Raw genomic sequence first — 20,801 nt, forward strand, 5'->3', positions numbered from 1 at the left:
CTTTTAATCACTTGAATACATCCTTGCTGAATAAAATTATTCATTTCTATAGGCAAGGTCAAGGTGTTGTATATTATGCCGTAAATGCTGTCAGTGGAGCTTAACATGTATTGAAGCTTTAGAAAAGCAGGTCTGTGATGTGATGGTCCTATATCTGCGTCAGACACATTCCCTTGATAGCAGCCAGAAGATCACAGGTTCCCTTAAGCACACTTCAAAGGGTTAACCTGATCCCACAGCTCTGCCCGAGCACAAGAGGTTAACGCAACGCTCCCTCAACATCAGCACGAGACGTCAGGAGCTGTGGGAAAAATGTGAGGGAAAGACAGCGAGGTCAAAGCGGAGAGATCGCAGGCCTGTTCCCTCGGAGTTACCTTCAATAATGAGACGAGTCTGAGGAGCTTTACAGAAGTTTACAAACAACTTTTATTTGAAAACTATGTCAACGTAAACATGACCTTTGACCCAAGGTTTCTCATGCAGTTATTGTTTCAATCTAGCGTAACAGTGGATAATAAACGTTATTTACAGAGCAGTGAAGTAAAAACAGGCTCTTATTGAACTTTTATGGCCGCATGATTAAGAATGAATCAGTCATCTGTTTCAGTAATGAAAACAATTCATTCATCTGTACATCTCACAGGCCTTTAACACAGTGTATGATCACAAAATCATAACGCATATTCACAAAACTTTATACATCTCTGTGCTGGCTTCGTTGTGAACTGAGGAAATCTTGAACTTTAGATGTTACAAAGATGAAAACATAAGTGTTTTTTCTACAAACAACACATGGAGAAAAGGTTTTAGCATTGACACCATTGGTGATTCACAGCAAATATACTGATTCTGTTCACGAACTAATGAGACATTAAACACCTAAACACCAACACTGACTGATCTGAATCACTGAGTCGTTAATCTGACTTTGGCTGAATCACTGAATCATGTGAATGTACTCTAACACTGAGTGAGTCACTGAATCATGTGAATCACTGAGTCGTGAATCTGACTTTGACTGATTCACTGAATCACGTGAATGTACTGTAACACTGACTGAAACACTGAATCATGTGAATCACTGAATCGTGAATCTGACTTTGACTGATTCACTGAATCATGTGAATGTAACACTGACTGAAACACTGAATCATGTGAATCACTGAATTGTGAAACTGACTTTGACTGAATCACTGAATCATGTGAATGTACTGTAACAATGACTGAAACACTGAATCACTGAATCATGAATCTGACTTTGACTGAATCACTGAATCATGTGAATGTACTGTAACAATGACTGAAACACTGAATCACTGAATCGTGAATCTGACTTTGACTGAATCACTGAATCATATGAATGTACTGTAACAATGACTGAAACACTGAATCACTGAATCGTGAATCTGACTTTGACTGAATCACTGAATCATGTGAATCTAACATTGACTGAATTACTGAAACATGTGAATGTACTCTAACTCTGAGTGAATCACTGAATCATGTGAATCCATTACTGACTGAATCACTGAATCATGTGAATCATTGACTGTCTGGACTGCACACGTCACAAACACAGACCCCATCATGTAAACAAACACTGAAAACCCAAAGCCGGATTCATTAACAGTCTTAAGAAAAGAAAATAATCTCTGTGACTGGTTAACTTAAGAATGAAGTTATGATTATTTTAAAAATTCCCAAAAGCATTTCTTTTTCTTCTCATCTTTTACCTTTTTTTTTTTTTTTTTTTGCTAAAGAAAAATTTATTAAGTTTGAATTCCTGGAAAGAATGTCCTTAAAAATCATCATAAATAACTTTATAACTTTATAATCATAAATAATTTTATAAAGTTAGTTGTAAGAATTGCATTCTTACAAACTTCTAGAGTTTCTCTTAAGGAACTTCTTGACTTCTTTCTTAAAAAGTTTTTGGTGAATCCGGCCTCTGGATGACAGCAGGGCATAGCAATCATTGTCTTTTAGTGATAAATCCCATCTCTTCCATGTTAATGTGAGCTGTTGTCTGTGATCGTGAAGAGAAATGAGCGATCTAATTGTTTCCATTGCAACAACAAGTGTTTTCCGTAATTGTAGGTACGTCACTAAACTGTATTGTGAGTCAACATTGACATTGGACATTGACCACCAGAAAAAAGTTTAACAGTGAGCACGGTATTTAGCATAATTTCGGACAGAAGTTTAAACAGCAGCAGAAAAGCTCGCTAGCATCATTTCCTCTGGTCACATGAAAAGCAGCTGCTGCGCTACTGTTGGTTTAATGTGGGGGGTAAAATGAAGCTCTGTGGTCATCGCTTTTTCTTTATTTAGCTTCACACACAACAACAACAACAACCGAGAGTGGAGATCACAGCAGAGACAGAGGTCAGAGGTCACGGACAGTGTCACACTAACAGGGCTGAGGACGGACACAAGACAGACAAGCACATGTTCACTCTCATTCCTGCCCACTTTCTCTTCCCTTTCAGTATTTGACTTCACTTTCATCCTTTCTTACCACTCGCTATATCGCTCTCTTCGGCTGAACCTCAGATAAATGTCCAGGTCACATTTCACTCACATTAAACTTTGTTCTGCTTAAAGTATAGGGAACTTCTTAGATAAGATTGCTTTTGCACTGTGATGATAATCACACATGCCTTCCCCGCGAAAAAATCTTAAAGTTGTATTATTTGTAGTGTTTTTGGACAATGCCAATATTTGTTCTACATATCTGAATTGAATTTATGATAGAAAATTATTATTATTTTTACTGTATTACAGTAATAATTAACCAAATGTTTAAGCATCGTAATGGATCTGAACATTTTCTTTTTAGGTTTTTATAGAAATTATATGAAACCCAAAATTAATGTTATGTTCTTTTACGGTATTTTTGCATTATTTGAGTATTTGTTCTATATATCTGTCTTTAATGCTTAGATAAACATAAAATGTAGTCATTTTACTAAATTACATTAAATTACAGTATGATTTATTTTTTATTATGTAATACAAAATTTATGTTATGTTATTTGTAGTATTTATTGTACAATGCAAGTATTTGTTCTAAATATTAGACTTTGATTAATGCTTAAACAATTTTTTTTACTGTATTACAGTAAATTACACAACACTTTGATTAAATCTTTTTACATTTGTAATGCAAAATGTATATTATATTATGTGTGCCATTTTTGCACCATGATTAATGTATGCTTTAAAAAAAGTTGCAGTATTCCAAAAAAAGTCCAATGTCTTTGTATGTAATGAATCTGAGCATTTTGCTTTCAAGTTAAAAACCGCATTTTAATCAAGAATATAAAAAAGTCACAATGCATAAAAACTGTAAAGCTATATTTTAAAAAATACTTTGTAATATTTTATACAATTTTATTAAAAACAAATAACTTTATTTAAGTCAATAAAATATGACCTGAACATTTTTTTTTGACATGTTTTGTGAGATTCAGCCCTTGCTTTCTTCATTTCTTTCTCTTTTTCAAACATCACTTTCCGTCATGTCTTCCAGACAGGGTTCAGCGTCTCTTGTCTTCATCTTCGCTGAACTCTCCTCCTGTTCTTCACCTGTGTGTCTCTGTGTGTCCCAGCTCTCTTGCTCTCTCTCTCCGTCCTCAGGCTCAGTTTTGAGGCGGATGACTCCTGCGAGGGCGGCCATGGGTTCGCTCGGAGAGTTTCTGGAGCTGCAGCTGCGTATGACTCCAGCAGGGGGCGACGTGATCTCTTCTTCCTCCTCCTCCTCCTCCTCCTCCTCCTCTAGATGGGTGCTGGGGTTCCTCAGCTGCTCGATGGACTGAGACAGAACCTACAGAACAAACACAAGAGAAAGAGAGAAAAGTTAATCATTTTTTTAGTTTGCATCATGGCTTATTTGATAACATCACTCACAAAGCTGAATGGGATGAGTAGTTCAGTGCGTTAAATACACATTTGGCTTTATTAATTCATTTATTTGTTCGATTTTCTGACTTTTTAAAACCTAATTGTTTGGTTTGTTTGGTTCATATGGAGAAAATGTTTCTGGAAAGTACTTCTGGAGCTGTACAAGGTCTGTGTGAAATAAAAAGAGTGGGTAAATTATATATGCGGATACGTGTGTGTGTGTGTGTGTGTGTGTGTGTTAAAGTGCCGCCAGAGTCTGACTGCAAAATCCTCTACTAGACCTCAGGAAATGAAAAAGAGAAGATGAATGAGAGAGAGAGAGAGAGAATTATATAGAAAAAAGTTATATTGAATAGAGAAAGAAAACAAAGTGTTATTAAAAGGAAAAAAACTGGGTGTATTGGCCATTGAATGAAAAAGTTACAGCGCAATTTGGATTGAGTAAGGAAAACTGTAAAAATTTTCTAAAGTCAAATTAAATACAACTAAAATTTCAAATATGTCTAAATGTTATGTCTATATGTTAAATGAGTTAAAAGCAGCCTCAGTAAAACATCCTGCTGGGATTTACTCACTTCCTCTCCTATTAAATCACTTCCTGTCTCAACGAGGCATCAGTCAGATCAGTTTACACCATCATTTAAGAGAAAAGAGCCCTTAAAAACTCCTATGAGGACCACAGACACACTGCAGGATACACAGGTTAACACACACACACACACACACACACACACTGTGGAGCCTGGTGAAAACGCTGCAGTTCTTCAGCACTTCTGAAACACATTTACATGCTTCAATCCATCGATCATCATGTCATCGCTCTCCTTCCCTGTTTCCAGTGTGAATTAGACAAAAAATATCCAGTCTTCATGTTTTTAAAAGGAATTTCTATTTGTACATTTCAGTCGTTGGCTATCGCGGCCTAAACTGTATGTTGTATACTAAAAACATTAGAAACAAATCACAAGTCTTTTAATGGTACATTTCAGATATGTACTGTAAATCTATAACACAATGATAAATTATGACAATCCTTTTTTTTGATGAAATAGCGTCCATGAAATGATCCTAGCGCTCTATGCTGTCCTCTTTTGTGTAAATGCAGTTTCTCGTGTAATATGTGATGTTTTAGTGCTTTTTAAGACCCAAACTTTTTCTAAAAGGTCTTAAATAAAGGAAAAATGTTGAATGTTTGAAAGCAAGTCTAACAATTAAATGTGTTAAAAGCTGCTGGGAATCATGGGAATAGAATAGAATAGAAACTGGAAGGGAATTACTGTAATATTTTATTTTATATTTTTATAGTGTTAGATGAGTGAATGAATGAGTGTCAGATGAGTTAAATGAGTGAATGAATGAGTGTTAGATGAGTTAGATGAGTGAGTGAATGAACGAGTGTCAGGTGAGTGAGTGAGTGAATGAACGAGTGTCAGGTGAGTGAGTGAGTGAGTGAATGAACGAGTGTCAGGTGAGTGAGTGAATGAACGTGTGTCAGGTGAGTGAGTGAGTGAATGAACGAGTGTCAGGTGAGTGAGTGAACGTGTGTCAGGTGAGTGAGTGAATGAACGAGTGTCAGATGAGTGAGTGAATGAAAGTGTGTCAGATGAGTGAGTGAACGTGTGTCAGGTGAGTGAGTGAATGAACGTGTGTCAGGTGAGTGAGTGAATGAACGAGTGTCAGATGAGTGAGTGAATGAACGTGTGTCAGGGGAGTGAATGAGTGAATGAACGAGTGTCAGGTGAGTGAGTGAACGTGTGTCAGGTGAGTGAGTGAATGAACGAGTGTCAGATGAGTGAGTGAATGAACGAGTGTCAGATGAGTGAGTGAATGAACGTGTGTCAGGTGAGTGAGTGAGTGAATGAGTGTCAGGTGAGTGAGTGAACGTGTGTCAGGTTAGTGAGTGAGTGAATGAGTGTCAGGTGAGTAAGTGAATTAGTGTCAGGTGAGTGAGTGAGTGAATGAGTGTCAGGTGAGTGAATGAACGTGTGTCAGGTGAGTGAGTGAGTGAATGAGTGTCAGGTGAGTGAGTGAACGTGTGTCAGGTTAGTGAGTGAGTGAATGAGTGTCAGGTGAGAGAGTGAATGAGTGTCAGGTGAGTGAGTGAGTGAATGAGTGTCAGGTGAGTGAGTGAATGAGTGTCAGGTGAGTGAGTGAGTGAATGAGTGAGTGTCAGGTGAGTGAGTGAGTGAATGAGCGTCAGGTGAGTGAGTGAATGAGTGTCAGGTGAGTGAGTGAATGAATGAGTGTCAGATGAGTGAGTGAATGAACGAGTGTCAGATGAGTGAGTGAGTGAATGAACGGGTGTCAGGTGAGTGAGTGAATGTACGAGTGTCAGGTGAGTGAGTGAATGAACGAGTGTCAGATGAGTGAGTGAGTGAACGAGTGTCAGGTGAGTGAGTGAGTGAATGAGTGTCAGGTGAGTGAGTAAATGAACGAGTGTCAGATGAGTGAGTGAATGAACGAGTGTCAGGTGAGTGAGTGAATGTACGAGTGTCAGGTGAGTGAGTGAATGAACGAGTGTCAGATGAGTGAGTGAGTGAACGAGTGTCAGGTGAGTGAGTGAATGAGTGTCAGGTGAGTGAGTGAATGAGTGTCAGGGGAGTGAATGAACGAGTGTCAGGTGAGTGAGTGAGTGAATGAGTGAGTGTCAGGTGAGTGAGTGAGTGAATGAGTGTCAGGTGAGTGAGTGAGTGAATGAGTGTCAGGTGAGTGAGTGAGTGAATGAGTGTCAGGTGAGTGAGTGAATGAGTGTCAGGTGAGTGAGTGAATGAGTGTCAGGTGAGTGAGTGAGTGAATGAACGAGTGTCAGGTGAGTGAGTGAATAAACGAGTGTCAGGTGAGTGAGTGAGTGAATGAGTGACAGGTGAGTGAGTGAATGAGTGTCAGGTGAGTGAGTGAGTGAGTGAATGAGTGTCAGGTGAGTGAGTGAGTGAATGAGTGTCAGGTGAGTGAGTGAGTGAATGAGTGTCAGGTGAGTGAGTGAGTGTCAGGTGAGTGAGTGAGTGAATGAACGAGTGTCAGGTGAGTGAGTGAATAAACGAGTGTCAGGTGAGTGAGTGAGTGAATGAGTGACAGGTGAGTGAGTGAATGAATGAGTGTCAGGTGAGTGAGTGAGTGAATGAGTGTCAGGTGAGTGAGTGAGTGAGTGTCAGGTGAGTGAGTGAGTGAATGAACGAGTGTCAGGTGAGTGAGTGAATAAACGAGTGTCAGGTGAGTGAGTGAATGAGTGACAGGTGAGTGAGTGAATGAGTGTCAGGTGAGTGAGTGAGTGAGTGAATGAGTGTCAGGTGAGTGAGTGAGTGAATGAGTGTCAGGTGAGTGAGTGAATGAGTGTCAGGTGAGTGAGTGAATGAGTGTCAGGTGAGTGAGTGAATAAACGAGTGTCAGGTGAGTGAGTGAGTGAATGAGTGACAGGTGAGTGAGTGAATGAGTGTCAGGTGAGTGAGTGAGTGAGTGAATGAGTGTCAGGTGAGCGAGTGAATGAGTGTCAGGTGAGTGAGTGAGTGAATGAACGAGTGTCAGGTGAGTGAGTGAATGAACGAGTGTCAGGTGAGTGAGTGAATAAACGAGTGTCAGGTGAGTGAGTGAGTGAATGAGTGACAGGTGAGTGAGTGAATGAGTGTCAGGTGAGTGAGTGAGTGAATGAGTGTCAGGTGAGGGAGTGAGTGAGTGAATGAAGAGTATCAGATGAGTGAGTGAATGAACGAGTGTCAGATGAGTAAGTGAATGAACGAGTGTCATATGAGTGAGTGAATGAACGAGTGACAGGATTAATGAGTGTCAGATGAGTGAGTGAATATGTCAGGTGAGTGAGGTGAGCAGTGGTGGACAGTAACGGAGTAGCTTTACTTCGTTACTGTACTTAAGTACATTTTTCAAGTATCTGTACTTTACTGGAGTAGTTTTATTTTGAGCAACTTTTACTTTTACTTCACTACATTCCAAAGCATAAAATCGTACTTTTTACTTCACTACATTTCATAAAACATATCGTTACTCCCTATAATATATCACGTGCTCCGACACGCAGAAGCGGTGAAGTCTTTTCAAAAGAAACTTTTAAATCGGATCGCGAATCGCACCAAACGATTCGTTTACGAATTAGAATGATCCGATTGTAGCTGTTCTGGAGTCGACCACTCACTGATTCAAATGAACCGTTTAGTGCGAGTCACCAGAAGTAAGAACCGGGAGATCTTGTGAGCGCGCGTGCGTCTGATGTTGCTAAAAGTAAGTTATGTCGAAATTTTGGATTAATTATTGTAACTGAAAATCATATTTAGGTCAAAACTGTCAGTTGTTTGGGAACTAAATCCGTTGTAAAGAGTGATCTATTTAAGCCCACTGAAATGCTCGAGTGCAGACGATGCAGACACATCAATTGTACGTAAAAAAAAAAAAAAAAAAACCCATAAAATAACACAGATTAAATACAATAACTCATGCACGTTCAAATTCACCGCTGCCGTAATGTTAACAGTTTTATTAAAATGTCCTATGTTACGTCTGTTTTTATATTGTTTATCGACAGTAACGTTATGTTTATTGTTTGGATTAACTAGACGAGTACACAGACATGAATGTTCATCGTACTGAAAATAAGTAAATATTGTTAGCTGATGCTAACTGTCTAGCTAACAAGCTTGTTAGTGCTAAGTTGATGTAATTTTTATAATGTCCAAATATTTTTATTCAGCCACACACACACACACACACACACACACACACACACACACACACACACACACACACACACACACACACACACACACACACACACACACGCACACACACACACATATATATATATAGATTACATCTGGTTAGAAAAGAAAGGATGTAATGTTCAGAACATGGTAACTACAGTAATTATCAGTGGGAAGAGATGCACCCCGCTTGGCTAGGGGTGTTTTTAAACCACAGACAAGATTTGAGAAGGAAAAAATCATTATGAAATTTGTTTTATTATTTTTTTCCTTAAAATGTTCTTCCTAACTTCAGGCCTTATTATCATGTCATATATACAGTACAGACCAAAAGTTTGGACACACCTTCTCATTCAAAGAGTTTTCTTTATTTTCATGACTATGAAAATTGTAGATTCACACTGAAGGCATCAAAACTATGAATTAACACATGTGGAATTATATATGGAATTATATACATAACAAAAAAGTGTGAAGCTGAAAATCTGTCATATTGTAGGTTCTTCAAAGTAGCCACCTTTTGCTTTGATTACTGCTTTGCACACTCTTGGCTTTCTCTTGATGAGCTTCAAGAGGTCGTCACCTGAAACAGTCTTCCAACAGTCTTGAAGGAGTTCCCTGAAAGATGCTTAGCACTTGTTGGCCCTTTTGCCTTCTGTCTGCGGTCCAGCTCACCCCTAAACCATCTCGATTGGGTTCAGGTCCGGTGACTGTGGAGGCCAGGTCATCTGGCGCAGCACCCCATCACTCTCCTTCTTGCTCAAATAGCCCTTGATGCCTTCAGTCTGACTCTACAATTTCCATAGTCATGAAAATAAAGAAAACTCTTTGAATGAGAAGGTGTGTCCAAACTTTTGGTCTGTACTGTAACTTTGATGTTCTGTAAAACAACTAACTTTAAAATACTTTTTTCTTACTGGTGAAAATCAGATGGTCATCTCTGTTTTCTCTCAGGTACATCACAGTGTAAGCTTCACAGTGAACATTACTCTCATCAGCGTAGTCCATATCAACAACAAAAATATCTTGACTCCATATAGTGGTTATTTTGGAAAAAATCCCAGGTATTTTGAGCAGTAGGATTATAAAAAAAATGCGCTAATATAAAATTGAATTAAGTAGCCTATATAAAATTGCAAACATTTATCTTGCAGTACTTTTTTACTTAAGTACATAAAAAATTGAGTACTTTTGTACTTTCACTTGAGTAAAATTGAAAAAGGAGTACTTTTACTTTTACTGGAGTAATATTTTACCATATGTATCTGTACTTTTACTCAAGTACTTGATTTGTGTACTTCGTCCACCACTGGAGGTGAGATACCTGGCTGATGTGGATGTGTTGGTGAAGCTGTTTCTGTTTCTCGATGAAGTTGTGGTGTTGTTGCTGCAGCACGAGCTGAGCCAGTGTGCTCTGAGGCAGTGGTGCTGACTGCGTCCGGTTCAGGGGTCGGTGCCGCGGTAACCTGCTGCGAGAACTCACAGACACACGCTCCTTCATCACCAGAGGAGACGAGGAGAGCACAGGAACACTACCTGTGACTGAGAGAGAGACATGTGAATTACACCTCTGAGACGTGTACAAAAACAATAGAAAAAATCATTTTTAGCAATTCACTCCATTTTGCACCAATTTTTATGTTTTTATTGTGTACTGATTATTTTTGTTTTATTTTCATTAAATGCACTTAAGATGCTAACTATTTACATTACAAATCTACATAAAATAAACAGCACGCTAAACTGAAATTCAGATCCAGTCTGTTATAAAAAAAGAAAAAAAAAAGTTATGAAAAGGAAAATGTTTATTATTTTTCACTGATTTGGAAAGAATCACAGTATTATTTTCCAATAATAGTTCGTAAAATAGTTGCTTCAGTTTTATTTTACTATTATTGATATTGATATACTGTGTAAAAAATAATATTCAGTATAATTATATATAATATATAATTATATATAGAATTAGTATTCATGTATTGCTTTACTTCATTTTATTTCAAATAAAGAATGTTTTTTGTGGTTTTAGTTTGAGTGAACAATAGTAACTCTGGTCTGATGTTGGTGTGTCTCTTTAAGAGAGCACTCATCTCACCAGGAGACTTCATCCTCTGCTGTCTCTGCTCCTTCAGCAGGAGGTGTTGCAGGAGCGCCTGCTGTCCGTGGCTCACTTTACCCTCCATTGAGACGGGGGACACGGCGGCCACGAGACCTTCTGCGCTCCGATCCTTCAGCGGCGTTCCCGTCTGACACAGACAGATCGCACAAACACTTAATATGCAACCTTTTTCTATTTTTGTACATAATTCCACTCAACCATGAGCGAGACTTGCATAACACCAGTATATGAGATTTTAATAACTGTGCTTATTTAAAACACATCCAGTCAGTGTTAGCGTCCGGCGTCGTCCATAATTTGCACATTATTATCGAGCCCCGTTTAGAGCTCCCTAGTGTGTCATTCAGCTATTTTAAAATGTGAAAGTGTTGAAAGTATTCGGTAAGAGTGATCCGTGTTTTTATTTGCTGGCATGTTACTCTCTTTCCTGACAGCATTTCTTTAAGTTTTTAACAGCCCGTGATGAACGAGATGCTAAACTCACGCCTTGAAACCCTAAACTGAGAGCCTGTTTATCTAAGGGCTAAAGATCCCGGGGGTCAGAGGTCACGAGCCCCATTAATCCACACAAGCACTCAGTGAGAGCAGAAAATTAGACTTGCTCATCTCTGCGCTCTATAAAGAGGATCATCTAAGCGCTGTCTCCGAACACATTCCTCTTACAGTATTTTCTGCTTTCACCACAAATAGATGCGACTCTATGTCTCACTGTCTCCTAAAAATACCTTGCTTTTTCTGCAAGATCTATTCATATCTGTAGCGCAGCAGAAGAAGAGCCGGTGATGCTGCTTTTGTCTTCAGGCCTCATATTTCTCAGAGGTTGCTCTTTCAAAGTGCATGAGACCTTGTCTCCAGATTTTTCTTTTCTTGAACGAGCTGAAAGTTGTCATACAGTTGTATATTGAACTCAGAAAGCAACAGGTTACAGTATTTGATGAAGAATATCTGAGCTCAAAGTGAGATCTCTGAGTTTTCCTTGCAAACTTGTGTATCTTGTGAACTCTTGAGTACAGTTTGAGACATTAGATGCATCATTTGGATACTTATGTTTCGCTTGTTCATGTTTTGGTCTTTGTTTTGGTCTGTGTAGAGTTCGATGTGTCAGGAACTTACACAGATGTGTGTGTGAGCGGGGTGTAGAGCCAGCGCCAGGTTTGGCAGAGAGGGGGATGTGTAGAGATTCAACAGGGACATGTGCCCGTCCGCCTGAGACACACAGCGCTGGAGGAGAGACAGACAGAGAGCATTACATCAGCTCTTACATAACACAAACACAGAACAACAGTACAGCATGAGATCAAGAACCTCTGAAGAAGGAGAACAAGTAGATCTCCCAGTGACATAACCTTGCACAAGCATTCGGAGGAACAGATTTAGATATTGACATATGTTCTGCAGCATGTCAGCCAGTATCAGTTAACGGTGTGAGTGTTAATGATGTGATGTCATCTTCAGGTCGTGAAGCAGTGAGGTCTCATGCTGTAGGACTGTGAGGGTGAACTCAGAGGAGCGTTCTGGCCCACGACCTGTGAGGAAATGCTTGAGCAGAACTTCACAGGAGAAACAAACCTCACCATCCCAGAGCCCCTCACCCCTTCCCCAGCCACCAGCACAGCCAAAACCACAGCGGAAAAGAGCTGTCACAGTTAGTACAGCACACACACACACACACACACACACACACTCTTCTACATGCTGCACTGATGTTCTGATGGGATTTTAAAGGCGGTGTTTGTTTGTCAGGCTGATGGTACGAGTGCCCCGTGACGGGGTCTGTGTACTCTCAGCTCCAAACATTGGGGGCCCGACTCCTTCACCCCATAGTCTGATAAGAGTAATGAGACGTGGGACCGTGACCGTGTTATTTGGTTTTAGTTTTGTGGGCTGTATGCTTCAGTTCTCAAGAATGCGATCAAAGGAACAAAACTGCACGCAAGTGCATGAAACTGGGATTCTGCTGCTGTGCTGAAGACTACTGACGTGTTCGTTAAGAGAGGAATCATTCTGACTTTACATGCAAAATATTTCACAAAAACAACTCAGAGAAATGCTTATGCAATATTTGTTTTGCTTTGATATTTTCCATGACCAGTGTCATGACATTCAGACATTTTTAGTCGTACTTGCAGCCCACAATTGAGTCATTTCTCATGTGACCAGGTTAGTCCATAACAGAAGCTATATAGAGGTTTTGTTCAGTGGCAACAATCGCCTGTTTAATTTGGGTGCATATATGGGGAATAGTATTTTGGTGACCGAATTACATAAAATTTACAAAAGATAAAAAAATAACTTTTGTGAAAATTAAATTTCCAAACAATAAATAGTTAAAACAATCTTGCATTGTCATTCCGCATAACATATTTAAAGACAGAACAATATACTTATTCTTACCTGTATTTATCAAAATATATAATAAGTGAATAAAATACTAAAATACTACTAAATTGTATTCTATTTTAAATTATTAAAAAGTTTTTGATGACAAACGGGTAAAACCTAATTGTTTGAACGATAGTTGTAAATATTGGTAAAGATTTATAACGACAATATTAATTTAATTAACTAATTAATTTAATTAATTAGCCGTTAAACTGAGTAATCTGGTACCTCGATTTGAGTGGTGTATGACGCTCCGTTCTCATAGTTGCACAAGCCAATGGGTGAGCTCGATCCAGAACCTGCAGGGCTCTCATTGGCTGATGAATCTAGAGGGGAGGAGATCAGGAAGTATTAAAAAAGAGACAACAGCGGTTAGCCAAGGGGCAAGGAACTCGACCGGAAGTTGAAGTCGGGTGGGGGCTGCCATCTTTTAGCAGAACTTCACTTGCGTTAGCATTCCCATTGACTCCCATTCATTTTGGCGTCACTTTGACAGCGAATAACTTTACATCTGAGGCGTTTAAAGACTCCTGTTTGTCCATTATTTATTTCTAAAGATACACGACAATGTATAAAGGGCTCCATTACCTTCTATGTTACATTATGGCCCCGTATAAACAGTTTTTGTAAAAAATAGGCTAACGATTGCGTCATAACCACTCGGCTCTCTGTCGCATTACCGTACAGACAGGTGGAGAAGCTCGCAGGCAATTAACTTGATATGGCGTACTGGCGTTACATTTTAAAATACTATACAAAATAATTAATCAGAATACTTACTCCTGCTCACTCACGTCAAAGAACTCCTGCTCAAGCTCGCCGTCTCTGCAAGATTAACGATGACAATTTGCACGCACAGCCACTTAGAAGATTTACATCTGTCAGACAGGTTGCTGACGTCGTCAAGCTTCGTTTGAGTCTGCGCGTCAGAAACGGAAGTGCTAAAAAACGCTAAAACTGGGCTTCATTTGTCTCAATTGAGTTCCAATGGGGTCGCTGTGTCCATTTCTTTTACTGTCTATGCGGTTAGCTCTGACACTGACTGTTAGCTCAGCCCACAGATGAAGCTCATTGGTCTGTCTATCAAACATCAGATGTAAGTCCTGATTGGCTGAGAGTCTGCCTCTTCACATACAGTAGTTGTCTGATATAAGGGCTGTTTATCTGTGTTTCAGGTGTCAGGTAGATGGTCGTTTGCTCACCTGTTAGTTCATGAGATCGTTTTTTCAGCGGTTGTAACGAGGACGCTGCCGTCTCTGCGGCGTATCGGTCCGCTTCGTCTCTCAGAAACCTTCTGCTTGAGTCTGGAGCGCACCTTCAGATTGGGCTCCGACGCTGAGAGAGAGACCAAACTGATCGGGTTAGGCATTATTTCAAATAATTAAACTCACTTCATTTTGATTATTACTTTATTTTTCAGTAAATGAGACTCAAAGTCATTTTGATTCTCAAGATGTATCTGGATTTAGATATGTGTGCTGCTAAACAATAGTGAAAACCGCTCTCTGGACATAGGTCCAGTCGCACTGAGGAATTCTGGGATATCTAGCAGCTGTAATGAGGTAAGACGTGAAGGATCAGTTCCAATGTTCATCTGGAGGACATTAAAAGCGTCTCCATTGGCTGTAGGAGTCCAGGACCTGCCAGCCAACCAACCACAAACCTCCACAGTAGCAGGGTTTAAACCAACACTGAGATATCGGCTCCGACAGAGAGAGAGAGAGAGAGAGAGAGAGAGAGAGAGATTTGGCTTTAAAAAAGGGGAAATCCTCCTTTTTATTTTGTCCCACTGTGACCTGTGGAGTCCTAAAATTCCCTGGATTTCACTCAGGCTGAGATGGAAAGCCAGCCGCCCGATTGACGCCACCCTACCGCCGGTCTGACCGCTGAGTGGGCATCAAACATACACACATCAGGAGCCCGACGTGATTACAACACACTGTGGGCTGAGAGCAGAGATCAAACCAGATGAGGAGGGTGAAAACACACACACACACACACACACACACACACACACACACACAGACACACACACTTCCAACTGGCAAGACTGATTCGTGAGAATATACTACAGTCAAAAAATTATAAAATAAACATTTGTAACTCTAAATAAATAAAACTAAAATTAAATTTAATTCTATTTATAATAAAAATGTAAATTAAATTAAATTGACTACCTCTAAAAGACAACTTGTTGACGAAAAACTAAAATAAATGCCAAAAATCACTTTAATAAAATCTGTAACAACATAATAAAATTTAAATTAAATATAATTTTATTTATTGAATTTTTTATTACAATTAGTTTAAATAAAAAAATTTAATTACTAAAAATTCATTAAAAAACAAAACAAATACAACCTACCTCTAAAAGATAATAAAATAAGATCAAATGTAGCTAAAAAAAATTCTAATGTAATATTATTGTAGTTATATATTAAATAATAATTATTATTAAATAAAATTAAAATATATAAAATATAACTGAAATTAAATATAAATGTATTTATAATTAAAATAAAATGAAATAAGATGACTATATTCTACCCCTAAAAGATAACCTTTTTAGGAGAAACAGCTTATTAATCATTTAAATATAGAATACAAATTCTAGCACTAAAAGATACATTTCAAATAAATAAATAAAATAATAAAATTAAATTGAAAACACAAAATTAATTACAATTAATTACAATTAAACTTTAATCGAACAAAAATATAAAAGGTAAAAAAATAAATGTCATATAATTATATTTATAATAATATGCAATCATCAAAAATGAGATCCACACATGGAAAAATAGGCCAAAGTGCTCATATGAATTTATTTTCCACAAAAATAAAGTGCAAAGGTATTAAATGTGCAAAACTTTTCTGGGATTAACCCTTCATCAGTGCCAAAATAAATATATATATTTTTTGCACACTTTTGTACTTTATTTGTGGCGTCTAGATTCATAATATACAATAAAATAATCTTTTTTTTTTTTTTTTTACAAAATTATAAAGTTAAATATAATCGAATTTACCATTTAAAAAAAGCTACATCATACCCCTTAAAGATGGGATGACAAAAGAAGTTTGAATAATAAAAAATGAAATATTCTACCCTAAAAGATAACTTTAAAATCTAATTATACAAACATAATATAAAATAACATAAAATTGAATTAAATTCACATTGAAATGAAATATTATTGTATTCATAATCAAGCAAAAACATGAATGTGAATGTGTGTAACTTCACAATCATGCATGTAGTTCAAGGATGAAGTTAGCACCACTGTAACCCTTCAGTCCTGCGGCTCTCGCTCGGGAAAACCCAACATGCATTTCTTTGGCTGTTAAGCCAGAAAAATGTTACAAGCAATTATAGAACCCCACATAAGTTGATTAATTAATAAAATTAAAGGCGGCTGACAAAAAAGGCCGATCGTAATGAAAAGGATGCTTTGAGTTTCAGGAGCACTTGGACGAGATTACAGTGTAATTTAGTCTCTCGGACACATGATGAATAAGAGCTATTAGAAAAATACCACAAAAATATTTGCCAAGCAATTAGCAGGAAGGATTTACACGTTTTTAATTCGTAGGGAAAATACGCAGAGCGGGCGGCATGTTTACGTTGGGTAACGTCATTAAAGGGCATTTTCAGCGCAGCCCGACTCAAACTTCCTTACACAAACACCTGCGGGACGGAGGTACACCTGCCAGACTTTATTTAGCTGCTCCTGACCACTTCCACATGCTTCTGATCTGAGCTCACTTATTGACCACATACAGAGCTCACAGCAATACAAGATCTGCAGCAAACTTTACAATTTAATATGTGTCTAATACCAAGATAGATAGCAATTTTACTGTAAAAAAAATATAATAATAATAATTTCTGTACTTATGTACATATTATATGTTGTAAACAGCTAAGTATTTTTCTTTAAAAATACCAACATATATTCCAATCCTAAAAAAATTAATTGTGGGTAAAATTCAGAGTGTATTCGTAAAAATAATAATAATAATAATAATTATATATATATATATATATATATATATATATATATATATATATATATATATATATATATATATATATATATATATATATACATATATATATTTGGAGAAAGTAACATATTTAAACAATCAGAAGATGTGTATATTAGTGCTGTCAAACAATTAATTGTGATTATTCGCATTTAAAATATTTTTTTTTTACATTTATTATGTATGTACTGTGTTTATTTATTATGTACAGTACAGACCAAAAGTTTGGAAACATTACTGTTTTTAATGTTTTTAAAAGAAGTTTTTCTTCTGCTCATCAAGCCTGCGTTTATTTGATCAAAAATACAGAAAAAACAGTAATATTGTGCAATATTATTACAACTTAAATAGTTACTTTAAAAATATATTTTAAAATATATATATGTTACTAAAATAATATACTTTAAATATACTCTATCCTAAAAATTCAGCTTTGCATCACAGAAATAAATGATAATTTAAAGTATAATAAATTTAAAAACAATTATTTTAAATTGTAATAATATGACATTTTCTTTCTGTATTTTTGATCAAATAAACGCAGGCTTGACGAGCAGAAGAAACTTCTTTCAAAAACATTAAAAATAGTAATGTTTCCAAACTTTTGGTCTGTACTGTGTGTATAATTGCACACACATGCATGTATATATTTAAGCAAAATATGTTAATTTTATATATTAAATATATTTATATATAATACAAATTACATGAATATAAATATATCCTTTAGAATATTTACTGTATGTGTGTGTTAATCTGTTATATAAATTTGAAAAGCTGAAAATATGTAATTTTTACTGTATGGCATATTATTTCTTTATTTTGACCTGTTTTATGGTTCAGCAGGTGTAAAACAACAACAAATGTCTAGAGCACAAACGCTGCGTGCTGACACACACACTCAACATTGATGCTTCAAACTAACACTACGGTTTTGTTCCGATGTCTAACAGTGCTGCTCTCTCCCGCTGTTCTCTTTCCTCACACAAACAGAGCTGTCGCCTGCACATCAGCAGCTCTCAGCGTCCCGCCCCCTTCACACCTGTCAATCATTCGGCTGTGAGGGTCCTGACCAGGGCAAAGAACAAACGCTACCTTCATGATTCCCCTCCACCCCCGATCTGAGCAGGAATCTGCTGGGAATGAGGCCTCGGAGCAGTGTTGCCAGGTCCTCTGTTTTCCCGTGGAACTGGGCTGCTTTCATACTGTTGCTGTAGTTTGGGGGTTGAAGCGAATCCCAATTTTGGAGTGATTTCCAGAATCAGAATCAGAATGAGCTTTATTGCCAGATATGTTCACACATACAAGGAATTAGTTTTCGTGACAGAAGCTCCGCAGTGCAACAATAATGACAGCAACAGAACAAAAAACACAATAAAAGATACAAATAGGTCATTTTGATACCCAATTTGCCATGAAATGCAATTAGTCTAGTTTAGGCTGTGATTGGGTTCATTCAGACCTGACAACCCTTCCTCGAAATGTTATTTAAAACAGGATTGTCTAGCGTTTTATACTGTTACTGTGTTCGGGTTAGAGTTGACCGTGATTGGGCTGGTTTTGTTGCACAGATCTGGCAACCCTGAGGTGTACATAACATGTTTGATGTTTCACCTCATGCATAAAAACATTGTTTTTCCATGTTTTGCGTGCAGTGTTTAAACATCTCTAAACGCAAGGTCTGAAACTGTGGGAATGATTCCATTCTTGGGGCACAGAGAGGTGTTTTGTGTTTTAATGTCTATCTTTGCTCGTTCTGATCTGCGCTCTGAAACTGGAGCCGCAGGAAGTGGCCCTGCACACCGTCTTGTCAGCGCAGACAAATTATTCCATTGACAAGAAAGCAGGCTGTTTTTCTTCTCGTTTTTTTCCCCTGTCTTTGCGTCGTTCCTGTTGTTTTTGTATCCCCCCTAATGTACCGGACGGGCCTCTTTTTAAAAGCTGTTACCTGAGTTATTGAGAGGGGTTTGGTGCTGGTCTCTGAAGCGGCCCGAGGCGGAGCAGACCCCTGCGCTCAGGAAAACTCTCCCTGGAGGTTTGCGGTATTCCGGCCCGCTGAGGCTCCCGGTTTTTTGGCCGTGCTGGAAATTCCGTGAAAACAGTGCTTGGATGGAAACCAGGCCTATTTTTACGTTTCCTTTGAAAGAGGTTTCAGTCTTATCATGGAGTCAGGCGTATCACCTTCCTCTGCAAACTCATCTCGAAATCAGCCTCGCAACCAGACGCCGAAATATGCAGAAAATATCTGATCATGGACCAGTTACTGGAAAAGCAAGCGAGCTTTCAGATGTACTTTTTCATGGTGTTTGCAAAATCAGTTGCACTATCACTAACTCTCAAAAGTTTGAGGTCAGAAAAAAAATCTGAAAGATTTTCTTTTTTTTTTTTTTTTGAAAGAAATGAATAATTTTATTCTATAAGGATGCATTCAATTGTTTTAAATGGCTTATAATGTAACAAAAGATTTCTGTTTCATCAAAGAATCTTGAAAAATAGCACAAAAAATTAAGCAGCGCAGCTGTTTTCAACACTAATAATAATCAGAAATATTTCTTGAGCAGTAAATCATCATATTATTCTGATTTCTGAAGATCATGTGACACTGAAGACTGGAGGAATGATGCTGAAAATACAGCGGAGCATCACTGGAATAAATTACAGTTTACAGTATTTTACAATAGAAATGTATGCAAGCCTTTAAAAAAAAATTTAAGTAATAAAAAACTATAAAGACAATTGTGGACTTCGGAGAACAAAAATCAAAATTGTGATATAACTCAGAATTCTAAATTTCAAAAAAATAAAATAAAAAAAGAGTTTATATCTTGCAATTCTAATTTTTTTTTTCTCAGAATTCTAAATGTATTTTTTTGTTTGTTTAAAAAAATAACCCCTCCCCCCACCACAGAATAAAAAAGGTAATTTTGTGTTTTATCTCATTACCTGGACCTTTCTTCTCCTAATTGTAAGTGTAAACCTCACATTTCTGAGTTTATATCTTGAAAAAGTTTTTTTTTTTTTTTTTTTTCAGAATCACAAGAAAAAAAGCAAGAGTTGTGACATAACTACCTTTTTTAATCCTTTGCTAAAAACAAGTTTCCATAGAAATCAGCTATTTTAAATTGTAATATTATTTCCCGATATTACTATTTTCACTGTATTTCTGATCAAATAAATGCAGCCTTGGTGAACACAAGAGACTTAATCTTACAGACTAAAAACTTTTGAACGGTTTGCATTACTTTTTGCAATATAAGTCAGTATTCATGTAAAACCCTGTGCAGGGATTCAAAGAAATGTCTTAAGCTATACTTTCAATCACATGCATGCAGCTTTGATGAGCACGCCGTTCAACAACATTATAAAACCATACCAAGCACAAACTACTGAACGTCACCATCACTAAACGCTCAGACTTTTCAACCTGTAGGACACAATTAAACATGCAAAACAATCCCAAAGACAGGAGTTCAAAGGTCAGATGCCCACACTGACCATCCTCTGAGGTGATTCGTCCCTGTATGACCCAAAGCCATCTACTTCCTGTTAACCTCTGTGCTCTGATTAGGGGCCAGAGAGCCGGACCGGTCCATCTCTGCACCCCTCCGCTGCGTGCTAATTGTTTGCAAACCTCTGCACGGGAC

At 37.6% G+C, this 20,801-nt stretch overlaps 1 pseudogene; it reads right to left on the bottom strand.

The window, feature by feature from the left end:
• Positions 1–402: 402 nt before the first annotated feature.
• LOC113119920 (histone deacetylase 9-B-like) overlaps positions 403–20,801 on the bottom strand; it is a 34,280-nt pseudogene continuing 13,881 nt past the window's right edge.

The sequence above is a fragment of the Carassius auratus genome, chromosome 19 (genome assembly GCF_003368295.1).
Source record: "Carassius auratus strain Wakin chromosome 19, ASM336829v1, whole genome shotgun sequence".
NCBI lineage: Eukaryota > Metazoa > Chordata > Actinopteri > Cypriniformes > Cyprinidae > Carassius > Carassius auratus.